The sequence below is a fragment of the Aquila chrysaetos genome, chromosome 26, assembly GCF_900496995.4.
Source record: "Aquila chrysaetos chrysaetos chromosome 26, bAquChr1.4, whole genome shotgun sequence".
Classification (NCBI taxonomy): domain Eukaryota; kingdom Metazoa; phylum Chordata; class Aves; order Accipitriformes; family Accipitridae; genus Aquila; species Aquila chrysaetos.
Window position 1 is genome coordinate 12,210,438 of NC_044029.1, and position 18,101 is coordinate 12,228,538.

Sequence of the window (18,101 nt, forward strand, 5' to 3'; positions counted from 1 at the left end):
CCGCTTTCCAAACCACGGCTAACTCGCACACTCAGCTCTGACCTCCTTTCCAGTTCTTCTGCACCTACGGCTCACGTTTGGTACCTTGTTCTTCCCCCCATGGCAGCACCCACCAGCTGCCAGCACCCCAAGGTCTCCCTAATGCAGAGGTGCCTGTGGCTTGCTCAGCTGCCGGTAGGACCCTGGGCCACCCTGTCCTCTAGGAAAATTGGTTCTTACTCACCGTTGTCTCAACAGGTTTCATGATTTCTTTCATTGTGTGGGGTATGAGGCAGAGCCCCAGCCACCCGGGCATCCCCAGCGCCTGCCTCCAGCACGGTTAAGGAAAGGGACAGGAGACACGGGAGGAGACAGAGGGGTGGGAGATACCTGAAAGGAGGCAGAGGACACACGTGGGAGGACATTGCTGGGGACGTGGCTGGAGACGCACTTTTGGGAGGAGCTGCTCTGTGCCAGAGGAGGTACCTCAGAGGGATCGTGGTCATGCGTGACCCGTGCCGGGGCAGGGACACCCCTGCAGCCGGTGGACAGAGGAAAACGAGTAAGAAGGGTGGAGCAGTTGAAAGGAACCGTTAGGCACAGACCCACTATCCAGCGCTGCCCATCGCCTCACCGGAGGAGCTGGGAGGGACCGAGGGTGAGGGCTGGTGGAAACAAGGGAAGCTGAGGCTCAGGAGGTGTCTGGCTTAAGCTGAGTCTGGGGAATGGGGAGGAAAGGTATTATTTCCCTAAGTGTTTGTTTAGTTGTCTTCTTTTCCTCGATATCCAAATCAGTATTAAAATCTTATTTTAATTTGCCAAAAAATTAAATGAAGGAAAATTCCCCAAGTCAAGACTGTTTTGCCAGTGACACTCATTGAAAACTGCTTCTTTTATTAAACAGTAGTTTACTACTAGCCCCATTGGTCTATTTGGGATTGCTAAGTCCTTTGGTGAGAGACCATGGTCTGCAAACACCACCACCCTTGTACTAGAGAGACTTGAAAAAGAGCTACAAGCCGCTTATACGCCTCAACTCCTCCAGAAATCCCTTTACCTCTTTTGGCTAGTTCTATTCTCTGCAGATCTTTCAGTTTCTAAGTCCATAAATACTCCTCTTGAAACACATAGTTAATTTTCTCTGATACTGTTTACTGCCTCGATCTTGATAGCTTGATGCACATAGGCTGGAGTCAGCTAAGCCAGGTTTCATTTAAGAGCAGCCTACACACACATACACACATGCTCAGTGACTGCAGTAGGAGGTCTAGTCCTATTTTTTTAAGAAAAAAGCTACCCAGCTGTTGGAGAGATCAAAAACCATCACCTCCAATGGACACCTTTGCACATTAAAGCTTGTTCCCTTCTACGTGTCCACTCCTCCCATACCCTCACTTGCTGCGGAGCGATGGAGGTACAGCCCACCTCACCAGCTAGGGAGGTATTTTAGTGCGTACAAAGAACAGTATCACCACACACAGCACTGCCTCATTTTATGTAGAATACGGGGAAATTGTTGTGCAAACCACTTGTGCATATGGAAACTATCATCCCCAAACCTTGGCTAGCTTCACTGGAACACCAAAAGGCTCGTCGCCTCTCCAAGGACTATTTTCCTATAGAGTTTCAGTCTTTTCTTGCTCCCACCCATTTCAACACCGAAGCTGTTCAAAACAATCTATCACTTTCTTCTTTTTTGCTTCAGATGAAGGGAGAATATTTTCCCTGTCTACAAGAATAGCTGCGCTTTGTTACTTACACATTTAAATGAAATTAATCCTGGGCAGAAACGTAGTCTGGAAAGCCTCAGCTCAGAGGCTGAAAGGTTCAGCAGTTAATTGGCGTCGGAAAATAGAGCTGTTAAACAGGAACAGTTTGACTGTGATATTCCAAATATACATCCCAATGAAGAACGAGGGGAAGAAGCACTCTGTTCCAGGCTGAGCACAGGTATCTATCCCAGTGGAGAACTGGAGGGAAAGGGAGCCTCTAGTGAATAGTGTCACTTCATTACGAGTCTGAGCCTGGGGAAGGACTGTGCCTGCAATACCTCTGGCAGTTCTTATTTGGTGAATTTTAGGTACTTTTATGCCCTTTCATGTCTATCATTGAACCACTCCTCCCTCTTCAGCATACTTAGCATATCTGAAGTAGAAAGTACCATTTTTTCCCATTTACAGATAGGGGACTCTAGGACAGGGGCACTGAGATCGGAGCCCTCAGAGGTATTTTGGTTCCTAATTCAAAGGAGAGTCAAGAAGTCAAATGCACGTAAAGGTTGTTTGGGACGAACCAGCCCTCAAAGGCTGCGTACCCGTTCTGTGGCTGCAAACCACACCGGGTCTCCTGAGCCCCGGGCTCGTGCTTCAACACCTAGCGATGCTTCGCTCCTGAATTCAGTATACTTTCTTGCTGAAGAAAGAAGTGGGACCACTGCACTCACAACATGGACAGACAGGCGCAGGGCATCCCTCCACTGCAGGTTTCTGCCTTTGACGCTTTGGCCATCACCCTGCGTCAACTCCTCATCCAGTGCAGCGCTAAGTCTCGTTGCCTGGGCAATAGGCTAGGGGCACGCACATGGCCCCAGACCCTGCCTTCACCCACCCCGCTGGCAGCGTGACGTCGTCCTTGCCTGACCTTACTCCCACACCGCATGCAAAATTTGGCATTCGCTCCCCAAACCTCCTTCTTTCTCCCCGTGAGCCCCAGGAACAGTGGGAAGAGCTGTATTTCCCGGAGAGGTATTTTTTCTCCCCTCAGACTTCTACTAACCACAGTTAGACCCGATGGCAGCAGATTTTCAGAGAATTAGTTCAGGTGTTTGGGAGCGAGGCCCTTTGTAAATCTTCTTGAAACTCCACGGATTTATTCCTTGTGTTGGTTCCTGAGAATCACACCTTCAACCTCCAAAGCACAAAAATGTCTCTTTTGTTAGAGGATTTAACTACTGCTTAGATTCATTAGCAAAGGTAATTTTGGCCTAATTAGCCTTCTAATTTCTATGTTATCCCTTGTAGGAATATGCCCTCAGAAATTAGTAAAATGGTTTATAATATATGCTAATCACCATAATCTGATTTGTCTTTAATTATACATGTAATGGGGAAACTAATTGGAAGATGAAGGGCATTCAGAAGGGCCAAAACATGTAAATCAGGAAAAGAACAGAGTATTATCATTAAACAACCCCAAAAATATGCTTTTGAGTATATGGAAGAATATTTGTTTCCTATAGCAGAAATATCAGATTGCTTCACTTCTTTTAGGGCTCCTTATTGTAGCAAAACTGATTCATAAATCTAATGACAGCTGAGGTTTTGGCTTTACAACATCTGCCTGGCCTGAAATGGAACACCTAATAGTAGGACAAAAATACGGAAAGCTTATTTGCAGAATAGAAGGCAAAGTATAAATAAAGTTACAAATAATATTAGTGCTTTCCAAATGAAATTTTCTTGGTTTCAATATTTCCTACTTGCAGAAATCATGTCACTGAAGTTTCCTCAAGTTTCCTCTGTGTTTAAAAAATGGATTGGGCTGGTGGATCTTTCAGCAGCTTTGCAGTGTATTTTTTCCTTTTCCATGGATTTAATGGACAATACCAGAAAAAATAGCAATTTCCTGGGCATTTATTATTTCTGTTCTCGAAAAGTACATTTTGTATGAAGTACTGTCAAATTCTATCCATGCTTTAAATGTTGCTGTGTAACGTGACTTTGCAAAGCACAGCAAGGAAGGGAGAAATTATAGCTCTTCCATAAAGTTGTCAGAACGGAGTCATTTAAAAATATCGTATTACACAAAAGGACATAAATTAGCAAAAATGAAGATACTATAGCTATCCATGTTTTTTAGCATAAATATTTGAAAGGATGAGCATTTTCTGGGTTGCTTGTTTTCTACAGGACAATTCAGATGTAGATTTGGAATTTGTCTGGATGAAAACCAGGTTTTTGCTTAATCGTGATTTTTATTATAGGTTTTTGTTTGGTTGGTTTTTTCCTATTATTAGCCTGAAGTTGACAAATAGCAATATGTAATTGCACTTTGACCACGCCAGTTCTATACGTACCTCAATGGCAGAGTCTACTAACAGGCTGCAATGCGAATGGGGGAAGCTGAGGCACGTGCCCTGCCCCTCTCAGCCCCACAGATTTGCCAGAGCTTGTCTGACACTCTTACTTGTGCTGTCTTTACTTTGTGCCTGACCCTGGAATCGCATCTATAATGGATTGTCTATTAAAAAAGACCAGTTGCTAACATTTGCACTGGTTTTCAAACATTTGGTCTTTAGCTTGCCTGGGCCCAGGGGTAAGCTACACATCTTTGATCAAATACGTGGAGAGTGTCCACACCAGATTTTTCAGGTATTTTAGGAAACTTGAGATATCATTTAATTGAATGTTCAAGTGCACAGTGAAATCCAGCATGTCCATCTAGTCAGAAGCTTTCAGAAATCAGAGAGACACCCTGGCTCTTCAGCTCTAGCCCACAAACCGGCTTCTGTGACTTAATGCAGAGGGAAAACTCCTGTCCTCTCTTGGTATAGCCTGCTGCTATACCTGGTCATGTTCTCATCCATAGAAAAGTTAGGTCAACACGTCCCAGCTAAGTGTCAGGGCTTTGTTAGGGTACAAGCCATTTTCTTCCATACAAAAGTTCTCGAGGAGGCTTCACTGCATGACAAGTTATTTTTGAGCAAAAATACATCAGTACCTGACATTGCTCAGCATTTCAAATCAGAGTGCATTTAAATGATAAGAAAGAGACTTAAACATTCAAAGTTTCTCTTTGGTACTTTCAGTCTGACATATTGCTGGACAGAGTGGTGGCCACACCAAAGTCATGAGGTGGAGAGGACACCTTAAAGCAGAGCACAGAAAGAAACCCCTTCCCTACTCATTTGCACTATTTTTTGGCATTTAAACACAAAAAGATAATAGGTGATATTTTTATTTTGAAATAAGAACTCTTGTACTGAAGGCCTTCCTAGATCGTCAGAGTTAGTTGCATTTCTTTCTGTGGCTTTATGTCAGCAATGGAGTTTTGCCTAATGAATATCAGGCACATCTCCCAGTTAGGCAGTATCAGGACATCTGCTAATTTAGGCAACTTAAAATATCAACAATTATATTTTTTAATGACTTGTGTGTACGTGAGGGCAGATCCCAGCCTTTCAGCAACTGGCAGCTGGGATCCCAGCACAGCTAGGACTGGGATGGCGTAACATCTTCTTAAGAGAACTAGCTATGCAGCGGGATGTGCCTTAAAGCTTGTTCTTAATTTTTTAATATATTTTATTATATAGGGAATTGGGAAATCAGAGCACATTCATACATTTGTTACTTCCTCTGTCAACAGGACAAAACCAGGCCAGCTACACAGAATAAATTAAACATGAGCCAGTTGAAATATTAATTTGAAATAATATTCTGTATAGACATAGATCTTTCATGATGACCAAATATTCAAAAGACTTTCTAATTGTCTGTGAATTTGCAATATTTGCTGAATAATTTGAACAATTAACTTTGCTGAATAATTTGAACAATTAACTTTCCCACGCGGTATTACAAATTGTTTCAACCATCCACCAGTCTTCTTGTTTGGCTGGTAACTTAAGTCATCTGGTATTGATTACTGCTATTGGAACTTTAAATGGCAACAAAATTAAGCAAAAACAACCTGTGCCTTGTATAAGTGCTCACAATAATGAAACAGTATTGTTAGTTACAATTGCGAAGCCTTCAGCATAACCTCACAAATAGCTGATAACTTTCTGAACATTCACAGCCATCAAACAACATGAGCAGCACTAGCCAAGCCTGAAAAGGTTGTTATTTGGGGTTTTTTTTTTTCAAGAAGCATATCATGTTATTTAGCATGCCCTGGCACAAAGAGAAAATCTTGGTAGGTCAGTGGAAGTCTCCACAGACCACAGCGGTCTTGAGTCAGACCTCCACCGATAACCTCCTAACGCAGCGATGGACCTTGCCAGGGCACGAGCAGATGTCCTGCCCAATTCCAAGCTGCGCAGTCAGGGGTCGGCCATGGCCATCGCCATCGCCTTCTCCTTCTCCAGCAGACTCACCGAGGAAGGGGTGGACGTGCACAGCGCTGCAGACATTGCCACAAGCCATCGCTGTGCGGTTCACCGCCCGGTCCAAATGCTGTCACTGCTCATGACCTTGTCCGTTGCAAGAAAGTATCTGCTGCGCAGACTTACACCTTTACGTGGGAAGGGGTTTGTGCCGATGCAATCTGTCTACAAATGCAGCCACAAGCTAGAAGATAACTGTTGTACTATTTAAAGAAGAGTCAGATGGGAAAGGTAATCATCGATGCCTTGTGGGCTTCATTTGACCTTCATCTAATGTTTTTCCATGGACATACAGCTGAGCGAGCCCAAATGTGGCCACACACCATAAATTCTGAAAACACACATAGAAAAGATGCAGCGCAGTGAAGAATGATATGAACAAATCTGGATGACATTTAACATGGTTAAATGGTTAATGGTCATATTGTTCTTGGGTTTTATTGAAAATTACCAGGCGGGCTTTGGAAAATATGCGCTGTTGGGAATCTGTTCAGAGTTTTTATCAAAGCTTCTTTGCAATTAGTGGCAAATTATTGTTCATTCCTCTGGAATTCCTTGAAATAAGATCACCCTGATTTCAGCCCGATACTATTCATAGCCTCGCAATCTGCAGCTCTATGGGAAATATGTTTTAATAATAAATGTAACAGCAAGTATTTGTGCGGCAAGCAGCAGTGATAAAAAGTCAGCGCCGTTGAATAGCATTTTCACCGTCAAGGGACTTGACTTGCCAACCTTAATCTTTAGCTCCCTGCGAGGAGAGTGTGTGAGCAGTTTATCTCAGTAAATGCAGTGACGGGAGCGGCTAATCTCTCCATCCTGAGGCTGGTGGGTCACACCCTGATAAGCACAGCCCCGGCGTGGCAGGTCCTGCGGCTGGCTCGGGCACCGCAGAGGTAGGCTCCGCTGGATGGAGGTGCCGTTCAAATATGCTGCTCTTTCCTTGTTCAAGTACGTCACAGCCCTGTGAGTTAATTATTGCTCCTTTTTTTCCAGCAGGAGTGAAGGCACATACATGGGAGTTGCTTGCCTGAGGCCAGGGGTTTGGAGCTGAGCCGGGAGCCAGGATTTTAGGGAGCCTGTCGTCCTCGTCCTCCCAGTGCTTGCAAACACCCCGCTGTGAGCACGGCAGCTTCTGGGCTGCTGTTCCATCGAGCCTCAGAAATGCGAAATCTTTGACTTCCCAAGTCTGACTTGTCCCACGTGGTTGCCCAAAGTCCCACGTGGGACTGGAAGTACGGGAGATGGCTGGTGTAGCCCGGCCAAGCTACAGAGGGTGAAGGTCCTCGCTGGAGATACGGTGGACCCCAGCTGCAGCTCCGCTCCACCCTTGCTCCTTCTTTCCCACTATCAAGGATGGCAGGTAAAGGTGTGGAGGAAGGAGAGCAGAGACCTCTGGCTGGCCTTTCTTCCTAAGGGAAGGTTTCCATCTGCGTGTCATCCAGGGGCTGTGCCACTCTCCTCTTGCCAAGGGGACACTGCAAAGTCACTGCGGTGCGAGAGAAAATTAGAATTATGTGTTCCTCTATTGCAGAGCTGCACAAAGTCTTGATGCAGCAACATCTGCCTCATCTACAAGCGTGCTGCTGATGGGCCATAAGGGTACACTAATAGAAAAATAGATTATTATTAGCTACCTCATTGAGAAAAAGGTGGCGTTAAAAGTATCACAAATAGCTCGGGTTTTTTTTCAAAGCCATGAGGTATGAGGCAAAGAAGATTAACCATGAAGGAAATAGTTGGAGCTGTGTCACTATCATGGTTGTTCCTAACAGCATAATTGTCAGCAGCATGAACAATAGAAAAGCATTGTTAATTTAAACTGCAAAATATTTTCAAGTAATTTATGCAGCAAAAAAGCCTCTGACTTTTACAACAGCCAGAGTGAAGGCATGCAATGATTTTAAAGGCAAAGATGTTGCTAACAGTTCCTTTGAATGGATGGGATGCATGCTGTTTCTTTTCCTCAAATAACAACAAATGTTACTAATTTGATTAATGACTAACCTTCAGAAATTAAAAAGACAGCATGGAAATCTTGATTAGCAATCATTGCTACCGAAGTTAATGATTAATTAACAATTGCTCAAATGAGTTCCTGCAGCAATTGGATGAAATTATATAGGAAATTACTGTGCCATGATACACGAGACAAATGATTCCCCTGGTGTGTATTTATAGAAGTAAATTGCACAAAGCAAGCAGCAGAACAATTATCAAAACTAATCACCCCTGGAACTTGGGATCTTGTTTATCTTTTATCTGGGGCTGTGAAATGGACAGATAATACCCATGAAAAGCCATATTACCAGTGGCAAACCTTAGCATCTGGTGAAGGATGCTCACCCAAAGTGCCAGCCTTACAACAACAATAAATGCTTTTCGTGCTCCCTCCTAACCTCCTAGTTTTGAAAGAAAGTATAAAAAATTGCAGAGACTCTGTTTTCTTCAGTGAACAGTGTCAGGGATCGTAATGATGGCTTTCTTTCTTTTTAAGGGCTTTATCTAGCAGAGAAATGCAGACAGTCAACTTTATGTGCAGCTGGGTGACCACTGGTTTCAAGGAGCACTACAGATCTATTTGCATTCATCTCACTGCAGGATCTGTTCTTGGTCATTTATTTTACTTAGGTGTGCTTGCAACAAAGTGAAGATGGAAACTGCTTTATGTTACATTGAAAAGAAAATGGGGGGGGGAGCTGTAGAGGAAAAATGATGCAATCATCAGAAAATTACTTGAAACAGCAATAAAATGTTAATAGTCTAATGAAAAGGAGAGATGGAATACAAACCTACAAAACTTGTCACATGGTTGTATTTAATAAGAGAATTTATTTTTAAGTGAATGGATGATTCACATGGAAAAATATGTTCTAAGTGTTCATCGTCTGTGGGAGAGTACTGTTACAACATGCATAATGTGGTTTCAGAGAGAACAGTTTGGCTTTGTAATAAAGATGTGGGCTTCAGCGGTAAGAAAAGTCTACATTACTTTAAAAATCTGTCAAGGTTCCAGAAATAAAACTTTCTTTAATGGAAAAATATAGCATCATTATTCCCAAGCTGTTATTACGACTTGGTCTTGTCATGCAGAGAAATCCGTGGTTAGTTATCCATGCTACTGAATCATTTGATAGTCTCCTTGAAAGATACCATCCCATCCATTTTATAACATTCTAGTAAAACACAGCTACGGTGTAATCATCTTCCTTTTCACAATATATGAGGGTCATAACACTGCAGTGGGGAAAAATGTCCACATCCTAAAACTTTCATTGCTCCTTCTGGGCTATAAACCCCTTACCTACATCTGCTGTTGTACTTACTTTCCCTTCTCTCCTGCATTCATTTATTCAACATGGAAATCTACTGGCAAATGAGCTTCTTATTCCAGTTTCCAGAGGCAAAAGCTTGTTTCACGGATGTAAAGGGAAGCCCAAGTTCATTGCCTCCTCCTAAACCAGTTCTGTCGATGATTGTATCTGATGGGAACGCTTGGACTGATGTTTATTCACCACAGGGTGTTCCTACATAGCACGGGGGGAAGGTACGTATGGTCCTGGGCATATATCAACATATTAATGTGAGATAACCCCCAGTGCTTTAGGCTGAGGTGACTTGCTGAGATGGGTAGCAGAGACACAAGTAGGATCCAGCCTCTCCATAACTCAGAACTGAACCCAGATAAGTACTGAATCAAAAATAAATGTATCTAGTCTTTTTTTAATTGCCCTCACTGAGAAAAGTTGTAAAAGGATGGCATTTGTCACTTTGGTTGCTTATTTGTTTAAAACATTGCTAATGAAGTGATTTGCTGTAGCAGAAGTATAATTACTGCTTGTATAGCATAACTTGGGCCGATGTGAATTTCCATTCCTAGCTATGATACTATCTGGAAACAGAGAACTTTTCAGTATTTGCATTTAAACCTAGTTACAAGTACTTAGAGAAATGGATAGATATACTTGAAACAAATAGATGAGCTGGAAAAAGGAAAAAAGAGAGAAAGAATCTGTTACTGAAAAACAGCCATTACCACATCCATCATTCCTGCATTTCAGGTCTGCCAGAGCCCAGGACAAGAGAAAATAACTTGTTTAATTCATTAACAAACAAAGCAAAAATGAAGCATCATTTCTGTTTCTTGATCCTAACTTCCTGAGGGGTAATGTTTATAGGCAGAACAAAGATGAAAATGTCCATATGCCTCTCATCCAATCTGAAAAATGTAATAAGTTTCATTTCCCTGCAAAAATAAGATGCTAGGAAATCTTCAAGTAGGAGAATGCATCCATTGTCAGGTACTGTAGGGCAGTAGCTATATTCCTTCAACATTAGTTTCCTGTTAAAAGGTATAAAGAATGCACACTTGCAATCTGGCATGACTTTGACCCAGGCTGTAGCTTTGTTCAATAAACATCACTGACCACACCATAATATATATATATCTCTCCAAAAAGGCAACCTATTTAATTTGTGGTTTTTGTAAGTAGTATTCAGGAAAAAAATATGAAACTGAAAACTCCAGAGCACTAGCAGCCACACTAAAGGAGAAAAATGAACCTTTTAGTAATATTTATATTAGTGACTTGTATCAGCAATCCTGATGCAGGCTGAAGTAAAATCTCAGCAGCCAGCTCTAACACATGCTCCATACAATTTGGAAAGATCAATATTTTGACACCTTTCTTTTGGCTAAACCTCAAATTAAGATCCAAATCCTATGCATTACAGAATGTTCCCATGCACTACAGAGTGCCCCTGGTGGGATGCCGTTTGCCCCTGCTCCCAGTAATTCAAAGCCCCCTTTATGGCAGATGTTTGTGAGGACCTATTTAAGATAAAAGAAACACAGCTTCCAGTTTCCTCTTGGGTACCGTTCTAGGCCTGGGGAAATTCAAGTCAGGTAGAAAACTTTTCTTCTACAGACAGGAGAAATCCCAGTTCCGCAAAAGGAAGCTGCACACAAGTCCCCAGACATGGGACAGCTGCACCAGATTTGGCGTGCAACTGGAGTGCACAAAATGAGCACTGTCCCTAATGATGAAGTTCAGGGACATGGCCTTAATTGGGCCCTTTGAAAATGCTGAAGAATTGAGTAAAACTGATGAGCCAACGATGACCATGGAAACAAGCCATTACAGCCACTCAGCCAAAAAAAAGCAAAGCAACGAGTTGGCCAAAACACTGAATCAAAAAAGCAGCTCAGCCTTCTTGTACCCGCAACGCTCTTCTGTGTTAAAACCCATTCTAGCTATAGGGCAACAGACCTGCCTTCCTGTCCAACTCCTCACCCCCCTTTTGCCCTTCAAATTGTTTTTTAAAGCGTATTCTTTTGTAAAGCTTTACAGCTCCCTCCCTCACCATGAGACATCAAATGCCGATGCTCTCGTTCTGTACAGACTTTGTACAGACAAACCCCCTGACGTTAACAGCCTGTCGGAGCAAATAATAGCGTGAGGACTTCAGGACCTGGCCAGGAATTGGGTACACATGGACCTCTCAAACCCTCCTCGATACGCTGCTCACCAGCCGGCCCCTTGACTCCAGGATCAAGGAGTGATACCCGAGGATGGTGGAGCATGTCCTCCCTCTCGGGGCCCCCAAAAGCGGGGGAAAGTCAGGAGCCCGTGCCTCAGGAGAACGGGGACGCGGGGGTACTGCAGGTACCCGTGCCATGGCACTACCCACATCAGCTCCTTCAGCTGAGTTTTCAGGAGACCCAGACGCCTAAGCCTCAAGCAACCCCTGATGAAGGACTACCTAGTACAGCCCTACATTTTAAGAAACACCGCGAGCTGATATTTAGCCATCTAAATTGTACAGAGTGGGCACAGGTTGGATAAAAATTTACCTTTTGCTGAAACATATTTTAATCCACAGCAGAAATTCAGAGCTCGCGCTCTTTCTCATCCCTCTCAAAATCATTTAAGCTTTTGTTATCAGAGCACCTGCAGCACAGGGCACCAGCGACACCCACTTGCTGCTCGCCTGAGGGCTGGCGCGGGATCTGCGTGCTGCTGGAGTGACATTTCCCAACAAATGCCTTCAAACTGTCATAAATATTTCCGACATCAGGTCTCTGTGTTCAGACTCTTCAAACACATGCTAACGCAAGCCAGAATTGTACTCAGCGAGGCTCCCTTGGGACTTAAGGCAAATTTGTGGGTTTGTGCTTGCTGAGTTGGGCCTTTTGCAGCATAACTTGGTACTCAAGATGAATGAGGAGCCGTCTCCTGGAAAACTGGATTCCTGCAGACGTTTTCATTGATTGTTGTTTTAAAAAGTGCTTTGAGAAAATATGGAAGTGCTTCAGTTCAAGAGGCTGGGGAGTCCAAGATATTTTATGAGTCTCAAATGCATAAATGTTCTAAGTCTCCCATCTCTGCTGAATTGTCTAGAAAACATGCCATGGCAGGAGGGTACAGAAAGGCAGCACAGTGTCTTTTCTGTGCTATACATCCAAACGGGTGGTCATGTCTCCCATGAAGAATCAAAGCCTGAAACCCTCACTCAGCTCCAAGACCTGCGCCATGGTGTGGAACACCAGCCTGTTCATCCCACCGACTCCGACGCCTGAGCAGGGGCTGCGAAATCAGGTCCTGAGATCACAGCCCTGTTCTCCAAAGCTGCTAAGGGGAACCTACTTCAGATTCTTTCAAGCTGATGGGACTTAAGGTATGCCCTTAAGTGTGTGTTTTACCAGGGAGCTTACTTCAGCCCTGACCAAACAAAAAACATTCTTGGGAACCTCTTCAATAAAAATACTGTAAGTAGGGAGCCTGAATCCAGCAAACTGCTCCAGACTGTCAGTCAGTGGAGCCCACTGACCTCCCGAGCTGCACAAGGGTCTGTCCCAGCTGGGTAACAGGATGAAAGCCTCAGCTGGGATCAAGCCCACAGAGCTGGGACCAGCACAGATACTCGGACCCCTACGGCTCGGCAGTGATGTTGTACGTACGGTGCACACAGGTGCCTCAGGAAACACCGAGCAGGCAGAGCCCTGCTCAGCTCACACACTCGCTGAGTTACTACAGAGAGGTGGAAACCAGGAGGCAAAAAGCAGCCCTCAGCCTAGGGACCCCGGCTGCACCTCAGGGGCATCCCTTCCTTCGCCCCCACGGAAGACAATTAACTCTATCCCAGCTGAAACCAGGACACCCCGACACAGGGCATTCGAAAACGGAGCAGGGTGCCTGCTTTTCTTTCAAACCACAGCTGGAAGGGATGGATGACAGTAACTGGTCAGAGCCCTTGCTCAGGACTCCTAGGGCACAAAGTCCCGCTTTTCTGGTCGGTACCAGAGGAAACGGGCCAGCCCAGGCTGGGGCACTCGGGGTCCCGCAGAGCACGTTTGTGGGGGAAAGCAGATGGAGGAGTTGTCTGTCTGTCTGTCCTGCCCCAGGGCCAAACACCACTGACGGGGAAGCCCTGGGCTCCCTGTTCGCCTGGGTAACTGTGCTCTTACAGGGAGCAGTCCCTGAGTGATGAACTAAAGCAGCCCTGAGCAGAAAGAAGAGCAGGACGGATAACCCCTTGCCCCAACAGCAATCCCCTCTTCTGCACCCACACGTGGCAGCCCCATTCTCACGGGGCAGCTTGGAGCCTGGCGAGGGGACAGTCCTCCGGGACCGCCGGTGTCCCCTCCGCCTGGAAAGAGTACTAAATCCTGGTTTCCCAGTCTTGTCGACTGCCCTAATTGCAAGGTTATCGCTCACAATAGCACCACAAGTTGCCTTCAGGGAAGCTGGCAATGGTATTTCTGCGAGAACAATCCTGCCTGTGTACTAAGCAGGGCGATGGCTGTGGGGCAGGGACATTTTGCTTAGGTTCCCTTAGGATCCTGGCATCCTCCACGCCCCGAGGCGACATCCATGCAAGAGCTGGGGCAGCTCTGGGTCTGCGCAAACATGCAGGTCCAGGAACCTTAAAATCGGGAACCGAGGAAGCTTTGCAGTCGGGTATAAACACGCTTCTCCTTTAACTGTCCAAGTCCTCTATTGGATTTGACTCCAAGTTGTACACAATGGGGTAACACACGTGGAAAAAAAATATGACTTACCTTCTCCAGGTGCTATGGTATAATATAAAAATCATATCTGACACCTAGTGAACATCAGCAACAGTGACAGCTGCTGGTCTTAGATGAATGCAGAAGTGCTGACACTGCAACCTCCAAGTACAATATGGTACATTATCTGCACGTGTCCCCCTCCCACCCACCTGAAATTAAGCCTTCTGGGAAGACATCCAAGAAAGAGTACACCTAATACTCAGGCCTCTTGTCTCCTGTGACAAAACCCCATAGAATGGAGCAGATTTAAGAGCAACAGAAAACCTAAAGCAAAACAAAGAAAACCATTTTTAAGAGCTACGCTGAGTGCCAGAAGGCTAAACAAAGACTTTATCTGCTCCCAGAATAACAAACTGGTCCAGTGCCACGAGTAGTCTAGCAGTTCTGGAAAGCATATCACTTAATGCCAACAATAACAGACACCTTCGGTCAAATATGACCCCTTTACAGAAATCTACCATATATGACTAATTCAGACAGACAGTAGTAAATCAAAAGTCTGTTCCTCATCTATACATGAAATTATTTATAACATAGTGAAATTCTAACATTAGAGTGGTATATTGCACAATAATTTTCTTTCATATTTATTTATTTTTCCAACATTTCTTCCCTGAGGTATAGTTGAACTAGGGAGAAAAGAATCAAACTATGAAATACTATATAAATTCAACTGCAAACACGCTGCTAAGACAAACTAAAATAACACTGGAACTTGACATGAGTTATCTGAAAAGGTCAGGGCAATAGATGTGAGATGATGTAAACCATGTTGTCCTCCCAGTCCACGTGAAAATAATACATTTGTGTATACATGTGTGCGTGTGTCTGCGTACGTGTGTGCATTCTGTACCCACTTGTGGGCTGCTCTCAGGCAAGGAGGAGTGAAATAAGCCAGATAAGGCTTCGGGGTGGAGGGAGTGAAAAGACTGTCGGGCAAAGGGGAAAATAAAGAATTAGGCAACATGGTACGTCCTGCATTTTCCATACGGCGAGAGCAGGAGGAGTGGGGAGGCAATGACAGCAAAATGATTATCAGGAAGTGTTTGTATATGCAAGAGAGCAACCCCTAGAAACTACTTCTGTACACATTACTGAGACGATCAGGAAAGGATTACGTTTACACAGATTTGAATAGCATATGAAGTTCCAGAAGCTAAAATAAACAACTCCAAGGATCACTGACTTCCCTCACTCGAGAAGGACTGTGTTTGGTTGTACAAGTCTGGAGCAACAACGGTCAACGCTCTCCTCTTGCAGGACTGGGCAACCCATCGTTTCCCCAATTATAAAAGTTCATTTCAAACAACAAGGGCTTAATGATGTGTCGACCCCTCCTGGCCCAAACATCCACATGAAAGTGCAGGGTCTCCATCCTCGGTGGTGAAAGCCTCACTGAGCTGGCATAGAGTTTGCCTGAGCACGTACAATCCCGCTCCTGAGCTACCAGCACAATGAACGAAATGTGGGCAAACGGGCTGGAAAAATGTCCGGCCGAGTGCCCGCCAGCCTCGCGCTTATTGCCCAGCTGTGAACCGGTGGGCTGGAAGCAAGGAAAGAAACTGGTAGAAATTTCCGACACCTCCAAGCCTCCAAGGTGTCCAGGTACCCTACAGTTAATGGGATTTGGTGTCTCATCTGCATGACCGAAAGCTGATTTGGTGTGTAACCGGCCTGCCTGTCATCTCTCCAAACAAGAGCTGTACTTCTGAAGCACACCAGCACTTTGAGAACATTTTCTGAAATACCAAATGGGTAAGAGCAACCCGAGTGTGGTGAGAGAGGAGGCAATCTGCGCATGAGAGGTCTTCTGCTGCAATTTGGCAAGTCCTCCCTGAATGCAAAACAGCTGCAGGCTGGTGGAAACTACCAGCATTCATTATCCTGAACGTGTAATTATCAGCAACTGTCTCACCCAATGGTTAAATCTTCATTTCTCAGCTGATTTCCCTATTGGTTTTGGCACCAGACTCCAAATGTGCCACAGGCAATGGAATCACCCCATTCCCTTCTCTAACGTTTAGAGAAGACCATTGAAAGTATCATCGAATAGTAAAAATTGTGCTAACTTCCAAAGCAGTTTTATTTTAGCTTACATCTCTTGCAATTTAAAAAAAAAAAAAAAAATCCTCTTCTGTTTTGCATAAAATGACTGCTTTTTAGAAGAGCTAATTACTTTCGATTCCTGTTAACCTTTTTGCTGGGAACATAATCTCAAATTGAAAACAGTATCTGGTTGCATGACAACAATTACATGTAAATAAATCAAAACAAATTTTAGTTGTGAATTTCAGGTCCATGTAATTATTCTTAGGACATTAAAAGCTGGTTTTGGAAGGACACGTACAATGTCAAGGGGCCTTTAAAAGGCCTAGTTCATACCAAATAACCACAGGCTGGAAACAAAACTCTTCTATTTCTGTTGTAAAGCAAACACAAAGGTTAGATTTTGGTATGCAAAACTAATACAAAGGCTTTTTAATGCTTCAATACCTGCTGAAATTTTTCAGTGCTTGTTGCACTTCTGCTCCATTACTGTTTCTGCGCGGTTTGGCCTGAGTCGTGCTGAGACTTTGCTGTTGGAAATACTGACGTGGCTCGCTGCAAGAACAAGACTGAAACCATGTATGGTGATGGAGAGACAGACAGAAGGCTGCTTGTTAAATGACATAACATTACCATAACAGTAACGCCTAGCATTGCATCTTCAGACTCGTATGTTGACCTTCAGTTGGTGAGAGGATTACGGCTGCAACCAGCTGTGATGGCGATACGGCTCTCCGTAGTTAAACTTATTGCCCCCAGCGTTGGCTGCTGTTATCCTCACTTTACAGGTGGGGGAAAAAGGCCAAGGAAAAGGAGCGAAAACCCGTCCAGACCTTACCGAAATCCATTGGCCTCTTTTAGCTGTCATTAGTGGGCTCTTCATTTGGCCTCAGCCTTGGCTAGATGAGGGGCTCACCTACTCTTAGTGTACTCTTGGTATGTACTTGCACTGAGCTCGAATGTACAGAACAAATAATAGAGAGTAAATAATAATGTGTGTAACCAAGGATCAAAAATGACACAGACATCACTATGGCGATATGTATACTTACATACGTACATACAGATATATATGGCTATATACATGTCTGACTTGAAAATCAGTCCTGAAAAAAAAGTACAAATTATTTTGAGTTAGGGGAATAGCCTTTTGGTGGTAAGGAAAAATCACCACTAAATCCTAAAATTTCAATTAATATATTGTTTATTAAAGCTTTGGAACATCTGGACTGGTACAGGAAAATAAATCTTAGGACAAAAAAAAATCAAAGATAAATCTTACTGTACAAGCAGTACTATGACTTGCAAGAAATACAGAAAATACACATATTTCTGCATCTAGTAGCCACTTTGAAGTTAATAAACTTCTGAATTTTAAAATAATTTTTTTCAACCTATTACTAAATCCTCTGTCATGCTGATGACAGTCTGTCTCCTTTGTTCAGTCTTCATGTCTCAAACAGCATTAAATAGTGGTTCTTTGTCCTCATCCAGAGACCTTTTCCACTGGCACCTTGCATATTATCTTCCTACTTATCTCTGTTCCAGTTTCCCTTATTACCACTCATCTTTTTTCCCCCATTTACACATTTACCCTTTTTGCTCTCTTTGCTTCCTTTTCTCACTCCAAGCTTCACGCTTTCTCTTCTGCCTGTCACAGCCTCCCCATTTATGCCTAGAAAACAACCTCCAGAATCTTTTTTTTTTTTAAATCCTTGTTTAATCCTTACCTTTTAGATGATAAATCTTGGCCACGTCCCCTTCAGCCTCTGTTTGTACGTCTTCTCCAATATCAACTTTTGGGTTAAGCAGGCTGTCTTTCTGACCTCTATATATGCTATCTCTTTTTATGGTGCAATGTATCTTTTAATTAATTGTATGGAAAAATCTGCATCCGAA

General features: G+C 43.8%; 1 long non-coding RNA gene across 1 annotated transcript; it reads right to left on the reverse strand.

The window, feature by feature from the left end:
- Window positions 1-7,461: 7,461 nt before the first annotated feature.
- LOC115336362 lies at window positions 7,462-17,291 on the reverse strand. The gene is made up of 3 exons (XR_003921734.1): window positions 17,255-17,291; window positions 16,650-16,771; window positions 7,462-7,571 (listed from the first exon to the last, which is right to left on the reverse strand). It is a non-coding gene; the product is annotated as an uncharacterized LOC115336362 (long non-coding RNA).
- Between the last annotated feature and the right edge of the window lie 810 nt (window positions 17,292-18,101).